Here is a 6,906-nt window from a genome sequence, read left to right as displayed (position 1 = left end):
GCACAGCACAAGGTGTGTTTAACAACAAATAATGAAAAAGAGCCCATGAATTTGAAAAATAGCAAAAAAAGGGGTAAATGAGATGATTACAGGAAAGGAAGGGAAGGGAGGGAAAATGTGATGCAATTATATTACGATCTCAAAAAAATAAAAGAAAAAAAAACTTGAGGCAGGGTTTCTCTTTGTAGTCTTGGCTGTCCTGTACTCCCTTTGTAGACCAGGCTGGCCTCATACTCACAGAGATCCACCTGCCTCTGCCTACCTGAGTGCTGGGATTACAGATGTGCGCCACAGCTCTTGCTTAAAAGAAATATTTTTTAAAAAATGACTTCATTTCACTTTTAGTCCCAGCACTTGGAAGACAGAGGCAGGTGGATCAGGGCCACTTGGCCCACAGAGCTAGTTCTAGAATAGTCAAGGCTACACAAAGAAACCCTGTCTCAAAAACTAAACAAAACAAAACAAACAAACAAACAAAGAAACAAGACAAAATATGACTTCACCGCTTTCAAATATTTTAACCAAGGTTCACAATAATTATAAAGTTGATTCCTGGCTAACACTCCTGTCTGGTAGAAGTTCTTTCTGATGTTTCTTAATGCACAGACAATATTCGACTTTTAAGTTTGAAAAGATTTAAGGGGCCGCAGCAGCCATGTTGCAGTAACTCGCCAAAATGACGAACACAAAGGGAAAGAGGAGGGGCAATCGCTGTATGTTCTCTAGGCCTTTTAGGAAGGAAGCGTGGAGTTGTTCCTTTGGCCACATACACGCGAATCTACAAGAAGGGTGGTATTGTAGACACCAAGGGAATGGGCACTGTTCAAAAAGGAATGCCCCATAAGTGTTACCACGGCAAAACCGGAAGAGTCTACAACGTCATCCAGAACGCTGTGGGCATCATTGTGAACAAGCAGGTTAACGGCAAGATTCTCGCCAAGAGCATCAATGTGCTCATTGAGCACATCAAGCACTGTAAGAGCAGGGACATCTTCCTGAAGCGCGTGAAGGAGAACGACCAGAAGAAGGAGGAAGCCAAGGAGAAGGGCACCTGCGTCCAGCTGAAGCGCCAGGCTGCACCACCCAGAGAAGCTCACTTTGTGAAGGCTGACGGGAAGGAGCCTGAGCTGTAAAGGACCCGGACTGTAAAAAAAAAAAAAAGAAAAAAAGAAAAAAAGAAAAAAAGAAAAAGAAAAAGAAAAAGAAAGAAAGAAAAGATTTAAGTTTCTACTCGATGTCCAAATTAATTTTCTCCTAAAAGGTGATAGCATAATCGACCCCCCGGATGTTTTGTGTCCAACCCTACTTGCTCATTTATTGATTATATTGCTTGCTGTTCTCGTGTTGTTTATGCAGTGTAGATGTCATCACCTCTGGACAGCAACCTGCCAGATGAATGACCGATGGAGGTTTAGTCCTGTTTTGTAAGCTGTCTCTTCACTATGACAGTTGTTTCCTGGGCTGCGAAGCTTTCAGATTTGATTCAGTCCCATTTATCAACTCTCGCTGTTACTTCTTCAGCCATTGGAATCCTGTCCAGGAAGTCATTACCTAGGCTCACATCTTGAATTGTTTCTCCTACGTTTCCCTCCAGTAGTTTCAAAATAGGACGAGAGATTTAAGAGTCTAGTTTCGTTCTTCTACACGTTTCACCGGCACCAGCTGCTAAAGAGACTGTCTGTTCTTCAGTGTAAGTTCTTGGCATCTTTATAGGGAGTCCCGTGGGTTTATTTCTGAGTCCGCTGCTCTGTTTGATGGGGGTTGTGAGTCTGTTTCCGGGCCAGTACAAGTTGGTCGTTGTCATGGTTACTATGGCTCCGTGGTATCACTTGGAATCAGGCACTGTATCCCCAGCTATACTCTCTTTGCTCAGGATTGCTTTGGCTATCTGAAGTACTGTGTGCTTTCATAGGAACTGTAAGATTTTTCTCTATCTAAAGAAAGTCATGACTTTTAATAGAAATAAAATGATGTTCCAAAGAAGAGGTAGTTAACGTTTTGAGTAATGTAACAAATCTCTATATATAAGTTTAGCAAGTAAATTTGCTTTAAAATAGAGTCTCCTTGTTAACCCAGGTGGGCTTGTCACTCACTATGTAAACCGAGGCAGCATCCTGCGTTGCTGCGATGCCAGGTAAGTGCTACCCTTGACCCTGACTGCATTCTCCTCTGTTAGTGTGTGCCTGATGAAAAAAAATGGCTAAAATCAGGAAATGTTGGGTAGTCTTGGAAAATCATCCCAAAGTTGAATTTTACAAAATTGGCAACAACCAATTATTCAGACACTTGTAAAAGCAGATTAAGTCTGATAGGGTTTCCGATCAATTTTTGCAATCACAGATTTTGTTTTTTTGTTTTTTGTTTTACAAACAAAATAACATTTCAGTTGCTTTGGACATGATTAAATATGAATATTGGAGAAAATTGATTAGTATAATTTCTGTAAATCATATTCATTCTGGAAAGGTGTATTATCCTAACAATGACCATGTCTTAAGCAGTTCAGCTTATAAACTTTCATTTTGTGGTGCAATCTCATTTTTTTAAAGTAGCTGATAATTCATGGAATTTTACTTGTTAACATGTTAATAAAGGGACTGTAAAATTAATTTTTCAATATATATATAAATACTAAGAAAGTTAATTGATTTAAAGATTATTCTAAAATAGTAAAATGTTGGTGATTACAAATTGAGTTACTGAGAACTCTATGTAATAGCATTAAATAAATGAGCTTATATTAATTTAGACCTTTCTGAAGGGAAAAGAAGAGGAAGGCAGGGGAGAGGTGGGGAGGGGAGGGAAGGAGGGAGGGGAGACGAGAGGAGAGGAGAGGCACAGAAGGATACTGGCTCAAAATATCAAGAGCTGAGGATGTAGCTCACTGACAGAATGATTGCCTAACATGATAGAGCCTCTGGGTTCTACACCCCTGCCACGCTGGCATCATAAAACAAGCAAACAAATAGTCTCCAGCAAGTGATGCTAACTTTGGCTATGTCTGATCAGCATGCCTCTGATTGGACCAGAGCGCTTCTGTAAGAGCAACTAAATCAAGGATATCTCCCACCAATACGGAAAGCCATGTCCTATGTATGTTGAGTCTACAAAATCTGGGAAGCCCCGTCTCATCGGGAAGTCATGCTCTGTGTCTTCTATTTCTGACATCTGTCCAAGTTCCTCTCCTAGTTACCATGGAGAAAAGGGCACCTCCACTTTAGGAGTCCTGAGGTTACAAGCCTTTGCTTCTGTGAAAACGCTTCCTCCAGGTTTGTGTGTCATCACTTCAGAATTTTAAAACGGAGCAACCCAGAAATAAAAATAGAGTTTTTTTTTTAAAGGGAAAAAATTAGAATACCAGCAAGTTGTCGTTTCCATGAACACAGTTTTGATGTTTTCATTTGATCTTTTGTCATTCATTCCATTTTCTAAAGAGTTCTTATTATAAATTGGGCAGATTTCACCATAAATTCAGAAGGCAGAGCTCTCCTAAAGAGCTGTCCGTGCTCTTCTCGATTTTGACTTAATAGCGAGGAAGTTGTTTCATACTTTTTTTTCCTCTGCATTCTTACCTCTCTCCCCCCCCCCCACCCTTCTGTCCCCCTGCCGCCCCACTTTTCAGTTGCTAACTGGGTTTCCAACAGTTTTCTATGCAGTGGTACTATGTTATCCACTTAAAAGTTAAAAAAAAAAAGTCCCTGTTTTGGAGGTAGCTCAGTTGGTGGAACGCAGTCTCCAGCAGTGCATAAACCAGATGTGGTGGCTCCTGCCTATAATCCCAGGACTGAGACAGCAGCAGCAGCAAATCAGAAGTTCAAGGTCATCTTCAGCTATTTTAGGATATCAGAGCCAGCCTGACTTACATGAGACAAATACAAATACAAATAAACAACAAAACAACAACAACAAAACAACAAAACTCCATTTGCTTCTGTGACTTTTTACACATTTATTACTTCTTACCTCGTTTCCCCTAAGGAGAGAATAAGGAGGGATAGGGTGCCTATCGGCCTATAAAGTCTTGCACTGTTATTGCTCTGTATTATTGGATTCTGTTGTCCCAGAGGAGCCTCCTGACTCTGCAAATTAAGGCCAGTCACGTCTCTAAGCTTACTGATGCTGAGCTACGGACACTTCACTCTTTGCCTTGTTCCCCTACTCTTGCCTGCCACAAGTCCATTTGTCCCTCAACCCTGGAATCTTCTCCAGAACCTAAAATGGCTCTTCACTAAAGGCCACATGATACAAATAGGTAATATGTATGGTAACTTGCCATGGGCTGAAGGTCGGGGAACTTCAGATGCCCAGCACGCACTCATCCTAGGGTCAAGCTCTCAACACTCCTGCTGTCAACATCTACACCATCAGCCCCACAGGGTGGGACTGAGACCCCAGGCTAAAAGTCTTCTGGGGTAAGTTTGCCAGATTTAACAAAGAAAAATGCACAAAGCCTGGTTAAATTAGAATTCACAATAAAAATGAGAAAAAGCTTAAATATGTGTGTGTGTGTGTGTGTGTGTGTGTGTGTGTGTGTGTGTGTATAGACAAAGTCCAGTATGTACACTGAGGGTCTTTATGTTAAAAAAAAAGTATTGATCTGAAATTTAAATTTAACTAGAAGTGCTGGAAATTATCTGGCAAGACTCTCTGGGAATCTGTGTTCCATCTGTGGAAATTAGGTGCAAATCTTCCAACCCCCCCCTCCCCTTTGTCTTTGATTCCTGGCCACCACTGAGGTGAAGCACACAGCTTCCTTGGCCAGGCTCTCCTACCATGATAAACCGCCTCACAGTTGGCCCAAGAGCTACGATGGTAACCAACAGGAACCTGTCCTGTTCTTCTTTGGGTTGTCTCAGATGTTATTTGCTATTGTAATGGAAAGCTGACATCGTACAATCACCCCTTGCTTTCCCTTTTCCACATCCTGACAGCCTAACACAAATGCTCCAATCTAGAGATGACGACATCTTCCACTGGGCCTGTGTAGCCTCTGAGACAGATCTGTAGGAAGAGGCACCCTTTGCTAAGCCAGCACACAGCTGGGACGTGGGCTGAATTTCAGCTATACTTTGCACCTTGCCAGGTTCTTTGGTGGATTGAACACATCATGGTCATTTTATGTAAACTTGGCATCTGAACCTGACTGTTGTCTGTGGTAGCTGCTAAAAATGCACATGGACCCTGTTGCCCACTCATTGATCACTTCCCCCTGATGGGGCGGCCATGGCAGCCCACAGAGGAAGAGGATGCAGGCAGTCCTGATGAAACCTGATAGGCTGAGGTCAGATGGGAGGGGAGGAGGGCTGCTCCTTCCTGAAGACTATGGGAGGAAAAGAGGGGGTGGGTGGGGTAATGGGAGGGAGGGTAGGACTGGAAAGAAATGAGCGACAAGGTTACAATTGGGATATAAAGTGAATAAACTTAAAATAATAAAAAATAAGAAAGAGAATAGAAGTTCAAAAGAATTTTATTTATTTATTTTTTTTTAATTTAAGGAAGACTTTCCTGCTATTCTCTGGGCGTCTGAGTTCTTCTCCTAACTTGAACCTGGTTACCATCCAGCAGATCCACTTCTATGAACATGATTCCATTTTGTTTCATTTCCCTTCCTCATAAGACAGGCAGGCAAATACAATCAGTTTCTCAAAGCTGCCTAGTTGAATCTGGTTTTCCCTTCCTCGCTCCCACTGATTTCCTGGCTATGGTAGCTGATACCCAAGGGCCAGTGAAGACATTGTCTTCCTTAGAGGAGGTCAGTGACCCCACCTGCTTCTTGTGATTATATCATAACTCAACAACTCAGTTCCCCTAAGGTGAAAACGATCTTCTCAGAATCCACAATACAAAAATACCTGACCGAGCCAGGCACAGTGGCATCCCTTGTGATCCTAGCTCTTGCCGGGGGTGGGGGGTGTGGGGGGCTGGGGAGGGGTGGGAGTGTGGGGTGGGGGTGTGGAGGGGCTGATGCAAGAAGATCACAAGTCCCAGGCCAGCTTGTGTGTTCAAGGCCAGCCTGAGCTACATGGCAAGACCCTGACTCACACACACACACAAAAGGAAACAAAAAAATTCTTGACTATAAAATTCTAAGTATACGCTCTAAACCCATATGCTGTGCTGTGAGTTAAAAAAAAAAAGTAACAACCCAAGACAATATAAAGTGAGTTTAGAATCAGTATGATTTAGTGGAGATAATATGAGCTTTAGAACAAGCCAGATCTAGGTTAAACTACAATCCTACTCTTTACTACCTATGTGACTTTGGGGAATGTCCTTATTTCTCCTTTCTATGTTTTTAACAATGGAATGCTTATAAGATTTAAATTCTTTATTAGATTTAAATTGAATAGATTTGCATTTGTTTTCTAGAACTACATAACTTAATATGACTTCTATAAACAAGGCATCTATGGTCTCATGGTTTGAAAAGCTAAACGTTTAAAATCAAGGTACCAGTAGACTGGTTTCCTTCTGAGGGCCATAGCTGATGGCCCTGCTGTTTACACTTATGCTCTTCTGTGTCTCACTGTTCCTCTTGTCTGAGGACACTGGTCACATTAGAGTCCATCCTATAACTTGATTTTAATATAGCTATTTCTGTAGTGAACCTACCCCCCCCCATAAGGTCACACTCTTGTATCTTTTTTCAGGGGACATAATTTATCTAATATCACACCAATGAAAGAGTTAAACTAGGAAACTCTTGGAGAGAAGTGGTTAATGTGAGGTGACTCGCTTCAGAAAGACAGATGCTGCATATGCTCTCTCCTGTGTGGATTCTAGCCTCTAAGAGTCACACCTAGGGGAGAATATATATATATATATATATATATATATATATATATATATATATATATATATATATATTGGGCAGGGTGCTAGTATGTGGGCCTGAGACTGGGGAAA

At 41.7% G+C, this 6,906-nt stretch overlaps 1 pseudogene across 1 annotated transcript; it reads left to right on the top strand.

The window, feature by feature from the left end:
• The first annotated feature begins 646 nt into the window (after positions 1 to 646).
• LOC311584376 (large ribosomal subunit protein eL21-like) lies at positions 647 to 1,906 on the top strand (annotated as a pseudogene). Its single transcript, XR_014783567.1, has 2 exons — positions 647 to 1,261; positions 1,357 to 1,906. The product of XR_014783567.1 is annotated as a large ribosomal subunit protein eL21-like (transcript).
• The last annotated feature ends 5,000 nt before the right edge of the window (positions 1,907 to 6,906 follow it).

Source organism: Acomys minous (genome assembly GCF_964271855.1).
Source record: "Acomys minous genome assembly, chromosome: 15".
Classification (NCBI taxonomy): Eukaryota; Metazoa; Chordata; class Mammalia; order Rodentia; family Muridae; genus Acomys; species Acomys minous.
The sequence above is the reverse complement of the archived record's forward strand: the minus strand, read 5'-3'. Positions and strand labels throughout refer to the sequence as shown.